Genomic DNA, 13,589 nt, shown 5'->3' with positions numbered 1-13,589 from the left:
CCGGCACTGGAGCTTATTCTTAAAATGCATTTGATGATAAAAACGTAGGAAGTTATAGTAAGCAGAAGTAAAATAATCATGTTAATATTGCCAAAACTTAGGATGTAAAGGTCCAGAAGTGAAGTGTCACTGCAGGTTATGTCCCGAATGGGCAAAACATCACAGAAATAATGATCAATTTCCTTAGAAATGTAACAAGTGAACTGTGATACAAAGACAACAGTTGGAATCATTTCGATGAACCCAAATCCCCAGCTGACTAATGCCATCAGTCCACAAAGTCTACGACTCATGATAGTGTGATAATGCAGAGGCCTACAGATGGCTACATAGCGATCATAACTCATGACGGCCAAAATCGAAAGCTCATTACTGGTTAAAGAACAGAAAATATATAACTGGGTCATACAGGCCAAGAGGGAAACTACATTGTTTTGTGTTGCCAAAGCAACAAAAATCCTATGTAGCGTTGTAGTTGAGCTGGAGATGTCAATAAGGGACAAGTTGGAAAGGAAGAAGTACATGGGGGTGTGCAAGTGGACATCAAGGCAGACCAGGAGTACAATGGCCAAGTTTCCAGCAAGTCCGAGGAGATAGATGAGTAGAATAAGAAAGAAGGTGAAAACATGTAATTCAGGAATATCTGAGATTCCATGAAGTATAAAGCCTTTTATCATTGTCTGGTTTATGAAATTCATAGATGGACTTGTTTTTCTTGCCTATTAAAGGGTACATGCATACACATCAACTGAACTCTTATTGACGTAGACTTTAAAACTTGACAGGCTTATTCCGAGAGATGAGCAAACCCAACAGTTGGATTTAGGGTTCGGCCAGACTCCCCCCTGGCCAATCAAAGCCATGGGTAGTTGAGCTCATCTCTACTTCTTCCTAACTTTTTTTTTTTATTTAAAAATTTCACATACAAAAATTAACAAAAGATTAGAAAGAGGTAAAGAATTCCTATCAATACACGTATCACATTGTTTCTTTTCTAAACAATTTTACAGTTACAATTACAAATAATTCTACACTACACTGGCCGCAATCTTAAGCACAGTATACAAAAGTCTTTCTCCTACTTTCCTACTCTACTTGTCATATAATACTTGTACCATTCTCCTTGTAGAGACAGGTTAGATATTCTAATCCACATATTGGTGGTTGGAGGACTTTTTACAATCCATTTCTTAATGATGCAGAATCTTGCATATAGTAATAGTTTTTTAATTAAGTATTTGTTTTGGGTCTGTATTGATAAATATTCCACCAACCCTAAAATACACACTTGAAATGAATATAGCCCATGTGTACCTGTCAGTTTTTCTATTTCCTTGATAACATTAATCCAGAAAACCTTTATCTTGGGACAATACCATAACAAGTGTATATCTTCTGCTTCCATCCCATTGCATCGATTACATAGTGCTTTACGTCCCTTATACATCTTTGCCAACCTTTGAGGGGAAAAATATGCTCTATGCAATATAAATAGCTGAGCACTTCTATGTGATGGAATCTTGGGAATGTTTTTAATATCCCTTTGTATTTGTGCCCATTGAGTAGGACTTAAAGAGAACCCGTCATGCAAAATAACCCCCCTAAACTAAATATATTTTCATAAACTGCCATTAGAGAGCATTGCCTCTATCCCTTCATTGTCCCTCTACATGCCTGTAAACCTAAGCAATGAGGTCCTAAAGCTGTATGCAAATGACCTGTGAAATGTCCAATGAAGCATTAGCATATTCAAGCTGTCCACTCTATTCATGAGTGGGAGGCACAGCCACACCCCCAGTGCATGACTGACAGCCTGTATAATGATGTGAGGCTGTGTAATGATGTGCTTCCTGGTGCTGGTGGCCACGCCCCCTGCAGCATGTGAGATACAGCAGCTCCAGGCAGCCATGTTACAGCAGAACATGTCAGATTCATGTGTAGCTGATGTCTGTGTCTCTCACCTGTATATTAGGAGGATGCAGCATGTCAGCAGGTAAAGCACAGACACTAACATGGTTTACTATACATTACACACAGACATGAGCAGGGGGAGGAGAGGGGAGGGGTAACAGGGGTGACATCACTGCCTCTGACCATGTGACCAGCCTCATTTACTTGATAAAAAATATGTGATTTTATGATGAATAATGTATGAAATAACTAGATAAAGGCTGGGATGGATCCTTGTGAGCTGCTCCAACAGGTAGTAGTGACAGGACTAGTGGCAGGGACCTGATGACAGGTGTCCTTTAACGTGTTTATTTCTCGGGTCCATTTATCTTTAATTCCACTGAAGTTAATTTTCTGTTCCAACATAGGAATATAAAATTCAGACATTTTTCTTTTTTTCGTGTTAGTAATGGAACAAATAATTATATTCCAAATATTTGCACTATCCTGAGATATACATTTCTGCTTTACTTTTTTCAATACAGCATGTCTAATTTGCATATATCTAAACTAATCGGTTTCTTTCAAACCAAAATCCATTTTCATTTCATCAGAAGTTTTGATGGTACCATCCTTGGTTATCTGTTCATATCTAATCAGTCCTTTCAATACCCACAATCTATAATCAAACTCTACTGGTAACCCAAGATATAGATTCCCCCAAAGTGGAGTAGACCTAAAAACCCTTCTATATTCCACAATTTTTTAATGTCCAGCCATATCTTATGTAACATTTGCATTATTGAACATTTCACTGTGCTAGGGCCCTTCCAAAATAGTCCACATTCTATTATCTCTAAAATATTATATTGTCTATATATAGCCCCCCAACTATCTCTAAAGTAAGAACAAAGAGACAATTTTCCCCAATTCAGGAGGTATTTAAGTTGGGCCGCAAAATAATATAAACGGATATCCGGGACATCAAGTCCTCCTTTCTGAGATGGTAATTTCATGGTGCTCATCTTAATTCTTGGATGTTTCCCTCGCCATACTAGATCTTTAAATAGACTCTCTACTAACTTAAACATTTTATTAGGAATATATATAGGTGATGCACTTAATACATATATTAATTTAGGAAGAAGAAACATTTTGAGAAGGGCTATTCTGCCTAATATGTTAAGGGAGAGTTTTATTCCAGGTTTTTATCTTTTCTCTTAATGTTACAATTAAAGGAATGATATTCAACTTGATAAAATCGGATATTGTAGTTGATATATATATACCTAAGTACTTTATTTACTGGCCCCCTGTAATAAGTTCTAAATCGTGGGGTTTATTATCTCCCAAAGGATCTAAGGGAATACATGCAGATTTCTTCCAGTTAATATATAGTCCAGAAGCCTGGCCAAAAGTATCAAAGACTTCCAACACCCTGGGAATGGATCTATGACTCCCCAGATAGAGTAGCATATCATCTGCATAGAGAGATCTTTTCTTCTACTCCCCCATATTGCAGCCCCACAATCTCCCTGTCCCATCTTACCCTGGCAGCCAAAGGTTCCACCGCCAGGGCAAAAAGGAGAGGAGAGAGGAGGCAACCCTGCCTTGTACCTCTATGCAGGTAAAATGGTTTTGAAGTCTGGTTGTTCACTAAAACTCTCGCAGTAGGGCAGTTATAAAGCAGTTTGACCCATGCCATAAACTTTTTACCTAGGCCCATAATTTCCAAAGTCTTCCACAAAAATTTCCATTCCAGGGTGTCGAAAGCCTTTGATGCATCTAACATGAGGATTGTTCTCTCTCCTGGATTGGATGGCGTTAATTGCAGATTGACATATAGCCGTCGAATATTTTCCATTGTAGATGACCCAGGCATAAATCCATTTTGGTCATGATGGACCAAGGATCTAATAACTCTTTTCAATCTTTCAGCTAGTATTTTGGCTAGGATTTTAGTGTCTGTGTTCATAAGTGATATTGGACGGTATGAATCCATTCTTTTTTTGTCTTTATCAGGTTTAGGTATTAGAATCATTAATGCTTCTCGCATTGATGCTGGAAGTATGCCCAAATTCAATGATTCATTCCATACACCCATAAGTTGTTCTATAAGCAAATCCTTGTGTAAACTATAAAGTTCAAATGGGATGCCATCCAATCCGGGAGCTCTATCTCTAGGTGTAGTCTTTAATACCGATTCTACTTCAGCTCTTGTAATTGGAGCCTCTAATGTCTCCCTTTCCTCATCAGATAATCTGGCTACTACACTATTTTCCAAATAATTATTTATTTCAATGTCAGACAAATATACCTTTGTTTTATACAACTCTTCAAAATAAGTAGCAAAACATTCCAATTTGCCCTCTGAATCTGTTACTAGGGCATCCTTTCCTTTTTCAATTGCAACTATAAAGTTCCTTTCTTTTTGACTTTTTACCATATTTGCTAAGATCTTGCCAGGGGTGTTACCCTCCATACAAAATCTCTGAGACTGTACTGATATTTTCCTACCAGTGTATAACAACAGATCAAGATAAATAGACTGTAGTTTTTCCCATTCCAACTCATTATTTACCCTAATCTCTAATTCTTCTATCTTCTGCTTAGTCTCCAGTTTGTATTTATAAATTTCAGCTTTATACATTCCTTTGATGAAGGCCTTACCCACCTCCCAAATGGCGGCCTTTCCCGCCGTCCCAGAATTTATTTTAAAAAATTCTTTGATTCTCTCCTTGAGCTGCTCATTGGACTTAATCAGTGAGAGCCATACGGACGCTATCTTAAAAACTGGTCTTTGCATAGGTCCAGCTAACGACAGGCCTATATGCACAGGAGCATGATCAGACACGCCCTTATTACCGTATTCTACCCTTTTTACATATTTACAACCCGTGCTATTTGTGAATACCATATCAAGTCTTGTTGCTACTTTGTGAGATTTTGAGTAACAACAAAATTCTCTCTTATCCCCATGAAAATGTCTCCAAATTTCAATCCAACCCAATTCCCCTGTAATATCAGCTAATCTACTATACAGTATTTATGTGTTTGCCTCCTAAAAGTGTACATACCCAACACATCAATATTGTGGTTCATTACTGTGTTCAGATCCCCCATCATTAATAGTGGGGGATTACCCACCTTAACTACAAATTCAAATAAAGCATATAAAATTTCTGATTTGAATGGCGGTGGAATATACAAATTTGCTATAACCCATACATGCCCCCTAATCTTACAGTGCAAAAATATGTATCTACCTTCTATATCATATTTTACCTCAATTTCTTGAAAATCTAAGTCTTTGTGAATAATAAGTGATACCCCCCCTAGAGTATGTAGAATAACATGCATGGTAAACTGGACCAAACCATTTAGCTCTAAATTTAATAGCTGATTCTTTATTCATGTGGGTCTCTTGAATTGCAACTATACCATAATACTTTCTGTTGAACAGATCCAATACAGCAGCTCTTTTCATTCGGGATCCCGACCCCCTAACATTCCAAAAGATCAAGTTCAACACATGGTCTTGTTTGTTACTTGTCACCTGTGACATCACCAATGACAAAATTTGTATAAAATTATCAAGCAGTATTATATGTTAGTCTAGCACCTCAGCCATGCCTCCTCCTACTACAATCTCACAGCAGACATCTCATTAAGTCTGGCTGCTCCCATCTCACAGCAGACGGCTCACTGTAGAGGTGGCCGCTGGCCATGTCCCCATTCCCTCCGTGTGTAACACTCACTGCTTATTCTTTCCTCCTCAACATCTATCAGTGTCAACAGATAAAATAAAAGATCATCACATATTCTCTGAATATCATTGATATCATGTATTGATATGGAGAACAGAGGATGGGAACAGATAAAGCTCTCATATGCAAATGCTACACAGATCCAAAAATCTGAATGCAGAAGAGGCTGCAATTTGAAAATGATGTTTTATGAATTTAAGAAACGCTCAGTGCAAAAAAACAATTACGTGCATTTTATCTTACAACAGTATCTGGGAATCATTCTCTTGTAGACTTACCTGCAGAATGTTGTGTTTGCAGGATTCTGGATATGATTTATACAAATAACATCTACGTGGTGTAAAAGGGTCTGCATTTCACATTGATAGAGGTATGAAAAATAAGTAAAATGCGGATTTTTTTTATCCCATTGGAAAGATGCTTAGATTTAGACTTTGTCTTAAAGGGAACCTGTCTTAAACCCCTAAACATACCTTATAGGGTGTAGTAAATGCTGAAAGCATGGCCTTATAACGCTGGTGTGCCAGCCACATGCTGAAATATCACCTTGTATTCCACACGTTCCCTTTAAACATTTATGAAAATTTATTAAAAATTTAAGATTTGATGCAAGCATCTTTTCAGTGTGGCTCCAATTCCTCTAGTTTTCTTATTTTTCGCACCTCTTTCTACTTATGTTGGCCCTTTGAAGTGTCTGGACTAGAACCATATATACCTTGAAAATGCTGTAGCTACACTGATGCAGAAACATATCTTGATTAATCCCTGAACTAAGTGGTTTTGCTGAAAACACTGCTTTAAAATTATGATAATAATGCTCTTTCCCTCCTGTGGCTGCCCTAGCACTCTCCCCAACCTAATAATGATGTAATCACTGTGATGTCTCTCACAGGCAGAAGTAATCAATCGCTGCACCATCCCCCAGCTGCTGTGTATGAGTCATCCAGCTCAGGTTGATTAGTCCTGTATGGACAGTATAGGAATCTCTGTGTGTAATGTATTTATGTAAGCACCCAGCCTTTTTCAAGGTCGTGAATTTTATAATAGTTTTTTCAGCAAAACCACTCATCTCAGGGATTAAACAAGATATGTTACTGCATCAGTGCAGCTACAGCATTCTCAAGGTATTTTTGGTTCATAATGCATAAAAAACAAATGGTATATTTCCTTTAAGTTGTTATGTACATAGCATAAAACTATCAGGTGAGAATAATACCTACAGGGTCCTAGTACCCAATAACTACTATCTGTAGGTTCACAGGTGTTTTTTATAATTCTAATATGCATTCCACATTGGCTTAGCCACATATGTCAAATTAAAAAAATCCCTCAAATAGATTATTGAGTGGAAGTAAAAAAAAAATCTATGGTTTTTAGAATACATTGACGCAAGTTTACAGCAATATCAATGGTAGCTACAAATTATTTTTTACAATTTTGCTGAAATCAGCGGAGTGGCACGTCTAAAAGGATGTAACGAGTTAGAGTTTGTAGAGGTGGTAAAAGGTTGTCAGTCTTTTAGTTAGGAAATCAAAAAATGTTAAACATAAAGAGTGCAACAATGAAAACTTCTTGTGTCATTAATACTATGGTAAAGTAAATAAATAAAAAAAACAATAGTGAAGTAATTTTTTTCCCATTTCCCACAAGGCTTAGGAAATCATGTCCCCAAAAATGCTGCCAAACAAAAAAATATACTAAAGCCGCTATAAATGTACAGTACAGTTTAATGTAATAATTTACCTGATATCGTATTGTAAAGGACCAAGTAGAAGAAATAATGAAATAAAACCAATCTTAAACATCTAACACAATGCACACAAGTCACGTCATGGTGTCACACAAAGGCAGATGCTTCTCTCTCGCATAAAAGTCACTCACAATTATACATGTTCCCGACTCATGGGATGAATTCTCTCAGGGTGAGAAAGAGAGATAATTAGGGAAAGTGAAGAAGAAGTAATGAAACTTAGGAAGCAAAAGTAAACTTCTAGAAAAAAACAAGTAGTACACGGAGTTTATTTGTACATTGGAACATGAACAATTCTTTTCATAATGTTTATGGATTCATTCAACTCTTACAATATATTTCAATGCAGACTGAATCTTAAAGGGGTTGTCACGACTTTCTATTTTGGCAGTGCAGAAGAGATGAAAGACCATGAGAAATTTCCAATGGTCACCAAAACTCTTCTCCAGGAAATTCTATTGGGTTATCCTTGAGCTGGGTCTACAATAGCCAATCCTCTTCAAGTACCATAAGCCATGTATAGTTGGCTTAATGAGGGGGTTTATAATGAATAAAACAAAAAATATACTAACCATTCAAGAGACTGTCCAAAAAGGTAAATGTTTTTTTTTTACAAAAAAGTTTTTTTCTACAAAAAATGTTGTAGTTTCATTAGAAAAACTTTACATTGAGATTGCCTAAAAAACATAAACATCTTACAGATTTTACTTTCAATTTAGATGATGTTGGATGTAGGGAACTTTCTTGAAGCAAACCAATTTACAAGTTATTTCTATTAATCAAGTAAATTTAATGACTCTTTAAAGGACATCTATCACCAGGATGAAGGATTGTACACTCAGCACACTGACATACTGGTGTGTGTCCTCTCTGGCAGGATCTGCTCTTCTTTAAGCTTCTTATGCCCTGGTTTTTACAAAAATAGGGGCGGCAAGGTAATCATAGACTTTTTTCACCATCTTCATATCCCGAAGATGAAAATTTCAAAAAAGTCCGTTCATCTTTATGGAGCTGTCAAGCGCCTAACTCAGTGGTGGCGAACCTATGGCACGGGTGCCAGAGGCGGCACTCTGAGCTCTTTCTGTTGGCACATGGGCCGTCCCCCGAGCACGCCAGACAAGACTCAGGAATGAGGGGGGAATGAGTAGACAGGGCTGAATTATTTTTGAAGGACCTCCTGCTGGCCCCACGATTCTCTGTGTAATTGTTGGAAAGAAGCTAAAATTATGAAAATTTTCCATCTTTCTACTGTGTTGGTGTCCTCAGGAGGCCAATATGATTTTGGTTGGCACCTCGCAATAAATAAGGGGGGTTTTGGGTTGTAGTCTGGGCACTCGGCCGCTAAAAGGTTCGCCATCACTGGCCTAACTTGTTCATGGAAAAAGCCCAAGGTTCCCAACTTCACTTCCTGTTTTGTCCCCTATGTAGTCTGAGCAGGTCAGTAATTGGATGAAGCAGGTCACTCAGGTGACTCAGCAGAACTTGCCCAGCAAACTGACATACTGGTACGCGGCCCCTCTGGCAGGATCTGCTCTTCTTTAAGCTTCTTATGCCCTTGTTTTTACAAAAAAAGGCTTTTAAAATTATGCAAATGAGTCAGAGGGGCTCTGGCCTCCATAGGTGTTAATGGAGCCTAGGAAGCTTAGAGAAGAGCAGATCCTGCCAGAGGGGGCGCACACCAGTATGTTAATGTGCTTGGTGTACAATCCTTCACCCTAGTGGTAGATGTCCTTTAAGTAGACATATGCCATATACCTGATCACTTATACAATATAACGAAACACTACAGTATTGCAGTATATTTACTGGATCTGCTAAAGAGCCTGCTGACAGCCACGAAACCCTCTGTTAGGGTCCTGAATGACACAGCATCTGGTCGATGGCCACCGATGACATTACGGGAGGCGGTGCTGTCATTTAAGGAGGCACTTAAGGGGTCAACACACTCAATCAGTATCAGCACCAATCGTGGGTGTGAGCCACGGATGTTAACTGTATAATACACCCTTTGTGTATGGAGCGTGAACAGCCTGTGAGCCCGCCCATACACTCATACCCGACATGTGACGGACAGCTACATGACATGTCAGAAAGGGGTTAAAAAAGGCTATAGGAGCCTGTCTATGGGAACCTAATAGAACATACATACCCAAAGTTACACTACCAATCAACATAGGTCGTCTGTACTACAACATACATAGGTTCTTCCTATGAAAACGCATCTGACCAAGATGATTTATCTATTTTAAAGGATGGAATAAAGTTCACATGTTTTAACGAATACAAGAATTTTTGTTTGGAGTGCCGGAACCTACTTTTTGTTTTTCCCTTGGATTACTACAGCTGACCGACACAGCTTGCCTGCTCTCGTGCACCCTCCACCACGCTATCCAGGAATGAAGATATGTGAGTGAACTGACTATCTCAAAATTTGTTTTTTGTCTTTATCCCTCATTGATAATATTGCCCTTTTTATAGTGGTCTTGTTTATTATCAGTGTGATGCTTATGTGGTGTAGAAACAGTGAAATAATTGCAAATTCTTGTGCAGTGAAAGAATTTGCAATCATAATGGGACTACACAAGCTGTGTGGCCGTGGAGGGGGAGTAGAAGGGTGGGGCAGGCTGCTTAATGGGCGTTTGTTCGCAGATTTTTGCGCAAAGCTACGCCAGGTAGGAACCTGGCATAGTTTTGCCGGTGGACACACTGCTCACCGGATTACCGGAGGGGTAATCGTGTTTGTGTAATAGTATATGCAGCACAGATCACAAGTATTCCACTCTCCAACACCACCAAATGCAGAATGGTGGCACTGGAGAGTGGGGGAATCTGCCCTGGCTTACATGACATGATCCATCATGAGTTCTGTGTGTGAAAAACCATTTAGCACCTGGATTCTCGTTAAACAAGTCAAGAAGTAGGAGAAGAGGGTATGGATTCTTAAGCTTACTGTGTTCAAGGCCTTCAAACTTTTTCTTCACAAAACGAAAACCTGCCCCCAAGGGCCTGATAAGTACCTTCTTAAAACACAGGCCATTCTCCAAACTCTACCCCAATCGATGAAATTAGGTTACAATATGATGCTCGCCCTTCCACCTTACCAATCACCAATGTATCAATAGAACATTTGTGAAGATAACATGACTCTGAGCTGTATCTCATATCTGAATTACTCAGTGTGAATAAAAATGGAGACAAATAGTGATAATTAATCCAGGTAGTTTCCTCCTCATTGGCCCCTAGTTGTTTTGTTTATTGGCAATTAGGAAACATTCAGCAATAATTTTAGATAATCTTGTGTACCGTAATGAATATGCAGGTATCTAACCACTATAAACTTGTATTAATGTGTTATAGTGATGACACATTGCCTGAATAATGCATCAGAAAAGTCTGAAGTTTACAGATTTTGGGCATAATATCATCCTCTCACGCTTCTGGTCTTATGATATATATGATAGCATTACATATAAGGGTGCTGGATGACCCACAAGATCTAGAGGTATATTCATGGCCAATAGTCTTACCTACATTACAACCAAACTGGGATTAAAAACCTAGCTGGTGTGCACTGTGGCCAAATTATCTTTATTTTGTATTCTCACTTTATTTACACCACCTAAAATAACATACAATACAAAAGGATAACAAAATGAAGCATCTCTGACATTTCTATCTATGGACAAATGTAGGTTCCCTTTTTAGTGTAATGAGCACAAGGGCTGTGTAACATCTGAGCCAATTCGGGCTTCAGAGCAATTCTGAATTAACTAAAAAAAAAAAAAAATAAAAGTGAAAAAAATGGCCCTTTTAACAATTTTTCACTTTTTAAGTATTACTTATATATAACAAAAATTATGTTGCAAAAATCTTTGAGGTATTTTACAAAGAAAATAAGTTAAGGGCATTAGGCCAATAAGTATGAAAATTCACTACGGTAATAATGCTCCAGTCACTAAAGCCTTTTAAGACCTGGTCAGAAAGAAATTAAGTTTCCGGTGTAGAGCAGATTTCACATCTTTATTTTTCAAGCTGTAGATCAGTGGGTTCATCATAGGAACAACAGCCGTGTTCAACAGAGAGAAGATTTTGTTGGATCCCGTATTGTTCCCAGATACTGTTACTATGTACTGTAATATGACAGAAGAATAGAACATGACAACCACCATGATGTGCGAGGAACACGTGTAGAAGGCTTTACGTCTGCCGGCACTGGAGCTTATTCTTAAAATAGATGAGATAATAAAAACATAGGATGTTATAGTAAGTAAAAGTAAAATGAATATGGTCATGTTACCAGAAATAAGGATGTGGAGGTCCAAAAGTGAAGTGTCACTACATGTAATATCCCGGATGGGAAGAAGGTCACAAAAATAATGATCAATTTCCTTAGAAATATAACAAGTGAACCTACAAATAAAAACAAGAGTAGGAACTATTTCTATGAACCCAAATCCCCAGCTGACTGATGCCAACAGACCACAAATTTTCCAACTCATGATGATGTGATAATATAGAGGCTTACAGATGGCTACATAGCGATCAAAACTCATTGAAACCAAAATTGAAAGCTCATTGATGGCCAACGTAGAGAAGATATATAACTGGGTCATACAGGCCGAGGTAGACACCAAATGATTATCTGGTGTAAACATACCCAAAATCTTATGCAGCGCCGTAGTGGAGCTGGAGATGTCTATGATGGATAAGTTGGACAGGAAGAAGTACATGGGGGTGTGCAGGTGGACGTCAAGGCAGACCAGGATAAGAATAGATAAATTTCCACCCAGACCAAGGAGATAAATGAGAAGAACCAGGAGAAAGATGAGAACTTGGAATTCAGGAACATCTGAGACTCCTTTTAGTTTATAACCTGTTATTATGGTCTGGTTTATTGAACTCATAGTTGGACTTTTGGAATAGTTTTTTTTATTTCAATAAACAGAAAAAGGAACAAAGACAGACAAAATTTAGTGACAATGTGTTTTGGGATACAAGGTGAAGTGTTAAATTGGTGGGAAAAGGGAAAATAGGTTCAGAATTTCTATTAAATTTTATACATTTTTAACAGATTCAATCATCAAAAATTCTTGTGAATGCAAATCTTCTCAAATTCACATGATATGGAAACGATTATAATTAGAGCTGCAATAACTTACCTTCAAAAATATAAGGTTTAAATGATGGTATGCAACACGCTACATTGAGTGAGAAACTAAAAATTTCTTTCTTGTGGTCATAACGACCAGGAATCTCATCCTTCCAGCTTATTTTTGTAATCAAAAACAGCAGAAGAAGTATCTAAGGGGCCATCAAAAAATGTAGTCAGGAAAGAAAAATCCCAAAGTGGTTCCATGTTATTGTTTGGCCAAAATTGGCAGATGACCAGGTCCAATTTAAGTAAGTGGGATCAGCAAATCAGTTGCCTTTAATCAGTTTTGCATTTGTAGGCATGAGAAAAAAATAGTAAAAGACCCAGCAGAGAGTAGAGACCCAATATTTTCTATATGACCAATGAATCTTCCCTACAATTTAAGGTTGTTAGCAACTGAACAATTTCCCCTTAAGAAGATGCACTAAAGAAGATGCCTTGACATTAGTAGATTTAGGAGAATGTGCTTATAATTTTTTGATTATTACTTATGTATATACCCTAATAGGTTACGTGACTTAAATAACTTTTGTAAGAGTTTTGGTGGCTGTCTGATCAAAAGAGGTGACCCACCCATAATCTTGTGGTAAAGTTCATTGTCAATCCTCTTCGGCCGACAACGATATTGGGAAGGGCCTTACCTTGTAAATATACTTACAATTTGCCGTAGGTGACCAATTACCCCAATACCCTAATTATCATACTATCGGTACGGCTAAAACCTTTAGTTCTGTAACTGCCCAATATCAATATGCTTAAAGATTCCTGTTAACCCCGAGGATGTTGCAGATATGAAGAAACATGTTGAGTAAATACAGGCAGTCCCCGGGTTACATACAAGATAGGGTCTGGAGGTTTGTTCTTAAGTTGAATTTGTATGTAAGTCGAAACTGTATATTTTATAATGGAAGTTCTAGACAATTTTTTTTCTTTTGCCCCAGTGACAATTGGAGTTTCAAAATTTTTGGTGTAATTGGACCAAGAATTATCAATAAAGCTTCATTACAGGCATCTTACAGCTGATCATTGC

The sequence above is a fragment of the Engystomops pustulosus genome, chromosome 9 (genome assembly GCF_040894005.1).
Source record: "Engystomops pustulosus chromosome 9, aEngPut4.maternal, whole genome shotgun sequence".
Classification (NCBI taxonomy): Eukaryota; Metazoa; Chordata; class Amphibia; order Anura; family Leptodactylidae; genus Engystomops; species Engystomops pustulosus.
This window is presented reverse-complemented; position numbering follows the sequence as displayed.